This window comes from Mustela nivalis (assembly GCF_964662115.1).
Source record: "Mustela nivalis genome assembly, chromosome: 20".
In the NCBI taxonomy this organism is placed as follows: domain Eukaryota; kingdom Metazoa; phylum Chordata; class Mammalia; order Carnivora; family Mustelidae; genus Mustela; species Mustela nivalis.
In genome coordinates this window covers 26,405,453-26,418,256 of record NC_139039.1, presented here as the reverse complement: position 1 = coordinate 26,418,256, position 12,804 = coordinate 26,405,453, and the positions used below count along the sequence as shown (strand labels likewise).

At 42.5% G+C, this 12,804-nt stretch overlaps 1 protein-coding gene across 32 annotated transcripts in view; it reads right to left on the bottom strand.

The window, feature by feature from the left end:
• SORBS2 (sorbin and SH3 domain containing 2) overlaps nucleotides 1-12,804 on the bottom strand; it is a 211,019-nt gene that overhangs the window by 136,866 nt on the left and 61,349 nt on the right. For 8 of the 32 annotated variants that reach the window (XM_082715667.1, XM_082715670.1, XM_082715669.1 and 5 more), the window contains exon 1: nucleotides 2,886-2,936. The exons of 12 other annotated variants lie outside the window; for them this stretch is intronic. The gene's annotated coding sequence lies outside the window, so the exon portion shown is untranslated. Of the gene's footprint in view, nucleotides 1-2,885; nucleotides 2,942-12,804 lie in introns of those variants that run through there. 12 more of the 32 variants (XM_082715687.1, XM_082715673.1, XM_082715675.1 and 9 more) reach the window with 9 other exon arrangements.

Below are 12,804 nucleotides of genomic sequence, written 5' to 3'. Positions count from 1 at the left end.
ACAGGCACAGTAATGAATTTAAATCCTTTCCTTTAGGGTGCCTGGGTGACTCAGTCATCCCAGGGTCCTGGGATCGAGTCCCGCATCAGGCTCCCTGCCCAGTGGGAAGCCTGCTTTCCTTCTACTCCCCCCTGCTTGTGTTCCTGCTCTCACTGCTTCTCTCTCTGTCAAATAAATAAAATCTTTAAAAAAAATAAATAAATCCTTCTCTTCATCTGTTATCCATACAGCTCACTTCAGCGCACAGTCTCGTCAGGATATAGAAGTCCCCGGGCTGCCCCCCTAATATGGAAGGAGCTGGAACTTAGACTAGAACTCGTCTCCAAAGGGCCAACAGCTCAGATGCCGTATGCATATGAGGAATTCCAATCGGCTTTGCATGTGGCAAAATGCAAAATAACCACCTCACAAATCACTCTCTTGTATCTACTTCCCAAAATATTTATAAAATGGCTTTGCTCTGTCATACCTAACTAAGCCTGTTGGTATTTCTTTTTTCAGTAGATTCTCTTTTGTCCTTACACAGCCTGATGCAGTGACCACACACTGACTTTTAGAAAGTGGACTCTCCCTCTCACTCTGCCTCTTGTCTCTGTTTCCAGATATTCAGTCAAATTGGCATGCAAATGGAGGATTAAAAGTATCACGCGGATTATTATTATTATCCATCAAGAATAATACATTCTTTCTTTTTTTAAGATTTTATCTATTTATTTGACAGAGATTACAAGTAGGCAGAGAGGAGGAAGCAGGCTCCCCCCTGAGCAGAGAGCCGGATGTGGGGCTCGATCCCAGGACCCTGAGATCATGACCTGAGCTGAAAACAGAGGCTTAAGCCCCTGAGCCACCCAGGCACCCTGAGAATAATACATTCTACCGTCTGGTATCTGTGCCCTGATATCTAATCCCCTTTGTGGAAAAGTATGCACACTGAAAACCTGATTTAGAATTGAGGAAGTCATAACTTCCCTTTTAAAAGTAACGCCTCAGGGGGATTTGGAAAGCACGATGGAGACTGGTGAATCTTACAAACTTTTTCTGTGGGAAAAAACATAACTCCAGGGCTTTCTGTAGCATTCTGGTATCACAAGAATCAAGGGATGCATCAAGCGTTAGAAGAACTCATCCCCTTGAAAGACAATCTCAACATTTGTGGGTGGATAAGAAGGGCCTCAAAATGTGACAGACAGGATGTCAGAGAAGAGTCATCTATTGTAAGGATGATCGTAGTAACTAGGAAGAAGTAAGTTGTGGGTTTAAAGTTCAGGTAGTTCTTTTCCAGGGACTCTTTGTGCTTTAGCAGTTCAGGATTTCTCAGGGAGACCAAAGTGCCTGGTGATAGTGATGGGCAATTAGTCGTCTGTACTCTGGTCTTACTCAGAAATAGCCTGGGCCACAGTCCTGCCAGTGAGGAGACTGTGGTCTCCTTGACCCCTGCAGAGGGGGTCAGTTTCATGGATGTGGGAGCGGTGAGTGCCGTGACAAGGGACTGATGGGTGTGCTTTGAGCACGGGATGCATTTTCGGGAGCTTCTTCCCTGCTTGAGGATGACCCAGTGTCCAGGAGTGGTTACTGTGGCATGAATTGTGCCCCAGAAAGATACTGTGAAGTCCTAATCCCCGATACCTGGGAAAATGACTTCATCTAGAAAATAGGGTTTTTGCAGATGTCATCGAGTTAAGATGAGGTCCTACTGGTTTCCAGAAGGCCCTGAATCCGGGCGCCGTTGTCTTTATAAAACATAAGAAAAAGGAAGAATACCACTTGACAATGGTAGCAGGGACTGGAATGATCCGGCACAAGTCAAGGAATGTAAGGATTTCTGGCATCTACCCCAAGCTAGGGAAAGGCAAGGAAAGCATTCTTCCCTTGGAGTCCTTAGCCAGGGCAAAAGTCCCAGCTCATATCTTAATTTCAGACCTCTAGCCTCAGGAACTGTGGGGCAATGTTTCTCTTGTTGTAACCCACCTAATTTGTTGCACTTTGTTATGGCAGCCCTAGAAAATAGATACAGTAACAAAAATATATTCTCTCGGTTTCTCCACTTTTGCCATCCAAAGATGGAAAACAATTTATCCTGAAAGGGTAAAGAGAACTGAGTATTTTTGAGGGGCTCGATTTGGGTAGATTTCTCCATGATGAGTTAGAGGAGTAACATACGGTAAAGTAGAAGCTGGGTAATACGAGGCCAGGGTGACTTCAGAAAAAGAGCCAGAGAAACTTGGGGAGTCAGTGGTGGAAGCCATCTAACTAGCCTAGAGCAGCAGAGAGCAACAGCCAGAAGCGGGGCTTTGCTGTCCTGTTCACCACAGGATCGGAGTGGGGTGGAGAGCCTGGGGAAATCCCACCCAGGAGGCATGGAGTGGCCTGGGGTGGGTGTCCCCGGGAAGGGTTAACAAGCAAGCGGCATCTCCTCTAACAAGCAGGGGCTTTCTGGGATGCCTGCAACGGAGAAGCTGCCCAAGGAAAGAGTTTTAGGACAAATATGAGGCTCGGTTTCCCCACAGTGTTCCTAAGACCCCCAAACATTCCATTGCGAAATAAGGCAGAGTAAAGGATTGCAAAATAATCACTCTGCAGTGCAGTCTTGATAACCCTCTCACCTTCCTTAGCGTGCTTCCTCTGATTTCCCCACTGGCTTCTTCTAAGTCAATCAGTTTAAATCAAGGGTATTCATCTAGAGTCTCAGGACAGAAATTCTACTGGGAACACGACAGGCATGAATGTGCGGAGCGATCTGGGTATACTCGTGTTCTTTGGTGCCCATCATTTTATTTCATTGACTTCGCTAAGAAATCGTTTTGTTGAAGAGCATGCATAGACTTCCAACTGGCCTCGCCAGCCCCAAGCCCAGGCAGCCACCATCCCCCATGAGCACAGCATACCTTCTGAAGAAATGCACCCAGATCAGAATGGTATATGAGTCTGTCCTATTCTGGCTCTAGAAGAGAAACGTTACAATGAATTGGTGGGTGGGATCGGCCCCACGATCGCGAAGCAACCAAAATACCAGTGATATCAAACTGAGGGAAACTTAACTCTACCATTATATACTTTTTTCTTCACAAAGTTTGATACCTACTCCTCAGGAAAAAAAAAGAAAGTGAAAAGGAAATTGTGCAAATACTTGCTATTATTTTTAGTTTATTATATATCACAATTAGTCACCAAAAGTACATGGAAACGGGTAAAACAGGGCTGTGTTACCCAGGATTGGTCTTGTAGGTGGGGGGTGGGGGAGAGGTGGGCAGTGTGACTTTGGCAGCCCTGATTTGTTTTGCTGATTAACTTCTACTTTCCTTGTTTCTTTATTTAAAACAAACTTTCCCTAGCAAAGCTTCATTCCCACTGACCAGCATGTTAGTAGGATAGAAGCGAGCTATACAGCAAAGACCATAGTGTTAACATATATTACACCTGCTACCTCCATCTCTTCTTTGCTTCTCCAATCCTTTCTAGATCTGTGTGGAGCCAGTTAGGAGAGCAGGGAGACACAGGGTAAGAGGGAGGCAAACCCATTTCCTGCCGGATAAAGTCAGCTCTCCCAGAGTGTTCCCACCCTGTCCCCCACTCCGTGCGCTGTATTTTCCTTCCACCCAAAGAAAAATTCATTCTATAAGGAGATCCCTTTATGTGCCCCTCTTCAAAGAATCTTCCCTTGATCGGTACTTCAACTCAATCTTTTCTTTCTCTGCAATTCAAATTTCTGTTGCCCAGACTCTTCACTACTGAACATCAACTCTCAGGGACGTCTCTCTGCAGCCTAAAAGGGTACAGTAGCTTCTGAGACCATTTAAGGCTCTAAAGTATGCTAACAGAAGTTGAGTACATTCTCCTCTCTCAGATAAACTGGAAGATATCTTAAGCAAGTCATCCGCACTTCCGAAACACAAAGTAGACATCATGGGTGGGAGTTTCAGACCAGGTAGGAAGTGAGCGTCACGGAATGTGGGGAGCTCCTTGGGGGTTGGTGGGAACATGTCAGGGGTCCTCGTATTCCTTTAAGAGGTAGCTGTCTAATCAACCTATTTCAAGGGATAGTCTTGATTTCATGCTGAGAAGGAATACGTGTTTCTGCAGATAAATCAATCCTCTAATAGCAATAAATAATCCACTTGGACATCCTAGGAGATTTGCTTCAAATGAATGATGTTAAACTATTTTTTTTCCTCTGGGGCAAGAATGCTATTTGCAGATATCTGCAAATTTGGAAAGAGAGTTGTTTCCTAATGGAACTATTCTGATGGAAGAAGAAGGAAGAAAAGCTCAACTACACACACACACACACACACACACACACCCCTCTCCCCGTCTCCTGCCCCACCCCAAACTCCCTCCAAGTCTTCATTCTCTTTAAACTACCTGCTTATAAATAATATCTGATAAACATCTCACTAAAAATGCATCTGCTTTTATATTAAACTTCAGTTTAATCTCCATTCCTGGATGGTATCATTCAAGTATTTGAGTGTGTGTGTCTACTTTTGCCCCTTTCATTGATAATGCATCAAAATAAGTGGTTTATTTACAGATAACTAAAGTTCTGTGTGTGTGCCTAGGCGACGTTCAACTTATTTAACAATTGTGATTAGTAAATATCCTGGAAGATGGTTAGAATTAAATTTTTAATACAATCCTAATGTTGCTGGATTCCCACTAACACAATTATAGTACTTATCACAGCCAACATTTACCATACTTGACCATGTGTAAAGTCTTTTCTGAGTGCTCTGGTAATTTTCCCAGTAACACATAAGGTGGGGCTGTTTACCTTATATTTGCCTTGTGCCTGCCAATTTACACAGGTATAAGTAGTGGGATCCAGTCTCTTACCCAGGCAGCCTGACATCAGAATCAGTCCTCAGACATACTCTGAATTAAAAGTAATCCATTGTGACTATACTAACACTACCCCCCCCCAAAGCAAATTGACCTCCCAATAGGACAAATAACTCATGTAAATTCATGTACAGAAATGTAAGTTTCCTCACTTGATATAAAATGTATTCCTTTTTTTTTAAGATTAAAAAAAATGAAAGTGATCCATTGTAATAGTCCCAAATAATTTGCTTTATTGTGGTTTCTTGACTGCTTGGATACTAAGACAATGAAAAAGCAATCTCAATAAATTTTGTCCTATCATCCTAAAAAAAATTACCAACCTTCATGCAGGTGTTATAGAGCAAGTCTGAGCTTGTACTAAACTAGAAAACAACAAAAGCATGCTTTGCATCTAAGGTAATTCATAGGATTAAAACAAATAGCAAATGGATGTTTTCATTTAAAAGTGAAAGGCAAAAAAAAAAAAAAAAGTGAAAGGCACCCCAAAATATGACTGTGCCACCCCAAAATATGACTGTAGGAGTTTGGGACATGCAACCCCACGTATACTGTATATTGGTTATCTGGGGCCGTAGGCACTTGGAAAAGCAAATGGAGGGAGAGGCTTTCTCTGAACTCTCCTCATCTGCCTCAAGGCAGATCCTTCAAAAGGAACTCAGTTGTCATAAATCCCCTCCTGGGAGTGTCGTCAACCAGGGAGAACTAACTCTGGTCACATGAGAGGATCCTCTCATCTTTTCTTCCAAGGGCCCATTCATCTTTCTTAGAAATCATTTACTCTCCCCTAAGAAGCCTGCATCCCCACTCCCCTTTCACTATGAAGATAGAATTTAAGCCTGAATTCTAAGCTACCTCAAGGAGTTACTCATTTTTCTCCGACTATCTCCCATGTACACATGATGTATGCATGATAATAAACTTGTTTTTCTCTCGTTAATCTCTCTTTTATTACATGGATCTCAGCTAAGAACTCAGGATAGAGAAAAAAATAATTTTTCCTCCCCTACAACAGTCTTCTCTGTTGTGTGAGTGCCCTGGGACCATTAAGGTAAAAGAAGTCTGCGCACAAAGGAACTGGTATACTGGAAGTTACGCAGACTTGAGGACTCAGGAAAAAGTAGGAGGAGAAGGAGGACCTTAAAGAGAGTTGAAGCTGATGACATTTGATGTTTGTGAGCTTTGACAGTCTGACAGTGAGGTTTCAGATGAACTACCTTTGCCAAATGGAGGCATTACTTGATAAGTCACACAGGTAAAAGGAATGTACTATGGGAGACAGTTAGTCCCTGTCCATTCTCCAGAGCTGTTTTTTGTTTTTGTTTTTGTTTTTTTTGTTTGTTTTGTTTTGTTTTTTACCACTCTTACACAACCCATGAAACCCAAGGGTACTCCAAGACTACACTCCAGATTCACTCACCCATGTTTGCCACCTACTTGTTCCACAACCACCACAGAATGAAAAAGAAAAAAGGGTCATCCACACAGCAGGTCACTTGGAATCAGAACTGATAGTCCAGGTAGAGGTAAACTGAGAAGTTCCCCAACAAGAAAGCATCATCTATTTGACCTAACTAGACCACGTTTAAGTTCTTCCCTTGTTTCCATCACTAAAAATTCTACTCTAAGTTAGCATGTCACGTAAGGCATAATAAGAATGTCAAGGTTCTGGGTTGCTCTTAGCAACATCTATTAATCTGAGCTTCTGTCCTTTTTTACTAAAGAATAGTAACCAAGGTCAGAATTGGCAACATTCGTTGGCATTGAGATTGCCCACAATTTCTCCCTTTCCGGTGATTATTTAAGTGCTTTAAAAGTACGACTTCTTTCACTGTTTCTTCAGGGCAAGACAGAAGGAGAGGTTGATTTTCCAATGACTGTTGTGACTTGGCGTTTGTACTTAGACTTTCCACTGCTTTCAAGTTTCAGTTTGGGGACTTCAAGGGTTTGGTACAAAGTGCAGCAGCTCATGCCTGCTTCAGGACTGGAGGAGGGGTGCGGGGGAGAACAACAGGGATTCTCAGTCAGTGTCAAGAATTTGCTTCTTTAGAATGCTTCCCTAGAATGGCTGTATCTTTTAGAGAGACCTGTGTTCACAGTGCTGGTAGAATTAAAAAAAAGAGAGAGAGAAAGAGAGAGAGAGAGGTTTTGTTTTGCTTTGTATTGTTTTATTTGTTTGTTTTTAAGGTTGGGCACAGAGGAGGGGAATTCTATCCTTAAAAACAAACAAACAAAACAAAACAAAAAAACCAACCAACAAAAACCATAAAACATCACTTTTTCCAGCAGTAAATGGTCTATAAGACCCCTGGCAGGTTAGAGGTTTAGAGGTCCTGTTTCTGAAGCATGAGTGAGAAGCTTAGGGGTAATTGGAATCGTCCCAGAGTGGAAGAAGGTAGAGTGCCTTTATGATGGTTTGCATTTTACATAGGAGGGATGGCAGGTAGAAAGTATTAAAGGACTTTCACACATATAATACAAAATCCCCCCAAAATCAGGTTCTGTCTAGAGTCTAAAGACCTAGATCTCCTGTTGAGCTCTGCGGTAAAATAGGGGAAAAATTTAATAATACAGTGAAGTTTCCTCTCAATAAGCAAACATTTTCACTCCCACTCACTTCCTTTACTCCAAACAGGAGGCAGAAAGGACACCCTGGCTTACGAGTTCAGAGGAGCTAGTCTGCTGGTTGCTTAACAATCTCAGTGAAAATGCTTTACAAATACACTACGGGACAAAAAACATGGAGAGAAAGAAGCTAGAGAATTCAGAAGGAATAGCAATAGAACATTTTTGTGATTTCCGTGTCTTCTCCAACGTCTGCCTCCATTTCCGATTTAATCAAGGCTGCTTGTGTTTGTGCAGCTTTGAGCAGACCCCGCTACTTTGCTGATGCTCAAAGAACACATTATCCACATTTGAAGCAATTTTCGTGTAAATGATTGTGCTGCTAACCTCCAAGGGTCATTCAAATATTTTCTGAGAAATTGGCTGCTTGACGTTCTTTCTTAGAATGCCATGTGTTTCATTTTTGCACAGAGGAGATGACAGGCTGGGCATTCCAACAGGAGTTTAGTTAATTGAGCTAATCCCTGTCAAGAGAAATGAAGTGATAGGACTCAGAAGGCCAGTCCCAGCCCCGAGTTACTCCTTCCCTAATGGAAAAAGCAAAACACACAGTGTGGTTTTGCAACTGGGCAAGTTTAGAAATATTTTTGAGCTTTCTGTTTTGCCAAGGGTTTCATAAAAAACTCTCTTCTTTCTATTTCATGCCAAAAAATGTCACCCCATAAATATGTTTTCCCATATCTGGCTACGTGTCCGGGATTTCTTCTTTCCTAAGAATAAATCATTTTTTTCTGGGGTATAAAAATGCCACTTGCTCTATCAGATTAAACATATCTTTATATAGAAAAGGTATTTGAAACATTCCACAGTGGGTCTAAGGAGGGATCCTTACTTAATATGATTTTGTTAAATTAACTTTGATTAAATATTTGGTCTTTGAATTCTTTATGTGACTCTTAATGGAAAGTTCAGGCTTGTTTTATAACACTTCCAATTCTATTTTTTTTTTTTTCTCACAGCCCTCATACCATTCCACTTTGCTAGAAAGCATTAAACAAGAATTAATTTCTGTCTTTGACCAAAATAATACCTTGGAAATGATACCAATGCAAGGGAACCCTCTGGGTTCTATTCTCTATCTGCATATTTAGCTGGGGTTAGAAGGGTTCAGCCCTCAGGGTTCCAAGAACTCTAGCATTAAAAGAGTGTGAACTTGCAAATTAGCTGTCAAGTTTAATAGCAAGTGAATAACACCACCCAGAGCTGACTTGTTTCCATTTCTGGAGTCCTATTGATTTTGCTTTTAGGTAAAACACAGACACATAGGAACACTGAAAAGTAACATTTCATATGTGCTGGTTCAGTATTTTCTTTTTTACCAGCTAAAAATGGTAATTACATTCACAGTCAAAAAGCTGAATAAATCATCTGAAAGTGGAGAAAATAGGATAAAAACAACAACATGCTTGAAATAGCAATCGTTGTATGCTTAATATGTGATCAATATTTATAGAGAAATAAATTGTGCAGCATTAGCTCTCATAAACCACCAATGACCTGAAGAAATACAGTACAGATTTAAACCTTAATATTGGACAACTTTAATACATGGTCATCTGTTACTGATGTGTAACAAAACATTGTAAGTAAATCTACTATAAATAAGAAGTATTCTAAGCTGATCTATAATGTTATTGCTAGTTAGCTGGTTAATTTTTAAAAATCTCTGTGTGTTAGTGTGAGAAGGGGTCTTTGCATGTGTGCCTGTGTTCTGGAAGCAGGGAGAGGGCTCTGGACCTTTATAGATGGTTTCCTCTAAACTTTCTGGTTTATAAATCTTTGGCATTTTTTTTAAAGATTTTATTTATTTATTTGACAGATAGAAATCACAAGTAGGCAAAGAGACAGGCAGAGAGAGAGGAGGAAGCAGGGTCCCCACTGAGCAGAGAGCTCGATGTGGGGTTCGATCCCAGGACTCTGGGATCACAACCTGAGCCAAAGGCAGAGGCTGTAACCCACTGAGCCACCCAGGTGTCCTAAATCTTTGACATTCTTAAACATCCCAAAACCACAAGCTTATTCTATTTGGAGAGCACCTACAGATGAGGACATGCAAACATTTCAGAAAGAACACACGAAAATATGATTCTGAAAAGTGGCAACGTTGCTTGAAGAGTAAACCAAGATTGTCTTCAAAGATTAACGCTACACCGAGAAACCAAAGGATGGAAGAAATAGTTTTGCTCGTCTTCAACCCACAGTCATCTGCCACACCTGGTACCCAATAAAATTTCCATCCTTATCCCATCTAATCATCACACGGCCCCTTCTCCCTCATTCGTGGGGAATTAGTTATTTACATTTTGAAACTGTCAAGCATCTCAACGCACTTACGTTTTGTTGAACCAGGTCTCCCATGGTAAACGGTAAAACCCAGTACAGTGAGCCTGCTTCCTAGGAATGGCGAATCAGCATCGTGATGCACCCAAGCCAGAAATAATACCCTCCATTTGCTGCAATTGGTTTAGTATCAGTGCTATAAAAAATAGATGACGGAAAACCGAAGCCTTTCACAGAAATACAAGTCTGCTCTGTGTGGCTTCTACAGGACTGGAGCAGAGCGAAACGGTCTTAGTTATACATTGAACTTGGGCTTCATCCTAGGCTGGCCAGCAGACGCACGTGCACCGCGTACTCACGCCGTGGCCGTTGGGGCGCTGGGTGGTGCCCACGCTGGCGATGCCTGGCTCTAATTACAGAAAGGACAGAGCGCTAAAGGTATGCCCTCCAATTAGAAGTCTGTTGGCATAGAAACTTCAGTCTATGGGGTATCTCGGTGGGGTGGGCCGGCCAAGTGATCTATGGTGCTTGGCTTATTCTCTTTGCTTTTGCAGAAAGGCAATTTCCAACACAAAAGTGTTCCTTGGCTTTGGCATCAGGAAAGCCGGAAGCCAGTGACATCCAGGGTGGAAGGTCATCCAGCCTGTGTCGTGGCACAGAGAGAGAGTTGCTGTAAGGCCAACATGCAAAATAAGCACCTCAGATCAGCTCTCAACGTGTGAAGTTTTTTTTTTTTTTTCTTTTCTTTTTCTTTTTGGCATGGGATTGGAGCCAACGATTGTGTAGAGAAAGTCTAAGTAAAAATTGCAAAATTAGGACCTGTGGTCCGTGCCTTGCTTGACGATGACCATGTCTGTGAATCCAAGAATGCTGACCATGACGGAAATAAAGACATCAAGGAGATTATCATTTGGAAATGTTAACGTTAGGTAGGAGAGGACAATGGGAGTCAAAAAGGAAAAAGGCAGAGAGACTCAGAGAGAGAAATGCATGGAAAATATCTTCTGCTTCTCCAGTCCTATCTCTGCTTTGGAACCAGATGTTAGGCCCGAGACTTACTTTCCTCTCTTCCTTGTGTTATGCACCCCTGCTTTTGCAGCCCTGATTGGACACTACACTAGAATCTACACAAAGTAAACCCAAAATGTTCTTTTGTTTTTGTTATCTGCTTTATTTCTGGTCCATTACGTGGGACTAGCTCAGCCCCCAATCACACACTGGCCAGCTTTCACCGGCAAACTTGAATGCTTGGTCTTCGGGGTGATTATGAAGACACCCACCACCTCCCACCACAGCTGGGCCTGCACCCCGTCCTGGCTGTTGTTGGCTCGTCCTCTCCCTGACCCTTCAGGACTTCCACGCAGCCTCTAGTCGCCCCAAGGTTGGAGGCCCTTCCCGATCCTCTCACTCGCCTTTCTCTGAAATTGCTCTCTCAATTTCCTTGCATTCTCTCTGATTTAACTCGCCCGACTGGCTTCTTTCCTCTGCTCCTTCTTGGTAGCGATTATAATTTCCGACTCTCAGGGGTCAGCCCTCACTCCAAGAATGTGGGTGTGGACTTCAAAAAACCCTTAGAGAATCTTATCTTTCAAACCTGTCAGGTGCCACTTTAGGATTATTCGGTTCTTAAAGCAAGCAGTGAGTAAAAACAAAACCAAACCCACTGGACCTTTGTAAAAGCAGTACCCATCTGCACACATCAGGAGCCCTGTCTGTGGGGACAGACTCCTGGGCTTTGCATCCTGTTCTCACCATTGACTGGCCCTTTAACCTTGCATACTGCGAAAGGGGAACAGTGGTGGTATCTAGTTTATAGGTTGGTCTTTCATTCACTCAGCCGTAACAATAAACATTGAACAGAAGTTTCAAAGTTGAAAAAAAATAAAGATACACCTGTTAGAGTAAAAAAGGTAAGAAAATATAGGGAAGTTAGGAGAGAGGAATAAAAATCAGGAATCTGGCATCAGATAGATTCTCAGGGTTTCCTAATCAGTGACCTGTCCTATTTGAGGTGGTGGTTCCAACTGAGAACATGTATACATGAAGCGCCTACTTAATGAGCACTGCCCAATACCACTCCACAGCTGCACAGCCCTCAGCACGTGTTAGCACCCTCCTTAACTCTGAAGAGGCACAGTGAGCATGGCCACCAGTGGCTGTGAGCCTTGCGGGCGTGGGCAGTACCAGCTCTAGTTTCCTGAGAAAGGATCTCATTCATGCCCATCTCTGAAAGCACCCTAGATTTGGACCACGGATCTCCAGATGGGGTAAGATTGAGGTTTTGCACTGTTACTCTTTAGTAGACACACTATCTTTTTTTTTTTTTAAGTTACCATATTTTTACAATAATTTCCGTTTATTATATATTTTTTGTAGCATCCTAGTGTGAGACAGACTAGTTTGACAAGGTGTGGCTTAAAGGAGATTTATGGTTAATAAATTATTTGACCTCACTAAATTTCAGCACAGCCCGAAAACTCAAAGCATTTTGAGCTTGTGGTCTCTTGCGTACCCACTAACTCCTGATATTGCTGTTGATTTTTTTTTAAGATTTTATTAATTTACTTGACAGAGAAAGATCACAAGTAGGCAGAGAGGCAGGCGTGGGGTGGGGGGAAGCAGGCTCCCTGCGGAGCAAAGAGCCCAACTCAGGACTCGATCCCAGGATCCTGAGATCACGACCCACGCTGAAGGCAGAGGCTTAACCCACTGAGCCACCCAGGTGCCCATTGCTGTTGATTTTATAAAGACTGCCCCACCTGCTCTCTCATGACTCTGTAGGATGGGGAAGGAGCAATAACCCCTCAGGCAACCAGTGTCAAAGCAGCCTACAAGTTTGTAATTATTTATTCCCCATTGTCTTTTACTCCCAAGGATGAAGACGGAGAGCTAAAAAGTATATTATGCAGTGATTTATTGCTTCCTTTCAGTAACACCCAGGCCTCTAGAGCTGTTTCTTGGTTCTGTAGTTTACTATTTTGTACCCCTGTCCTACTCCTGCACACTCCATGGTAGGTGAATGGTTAGACAAGGCAAACTTGATTCCTATCATTTCTGCTC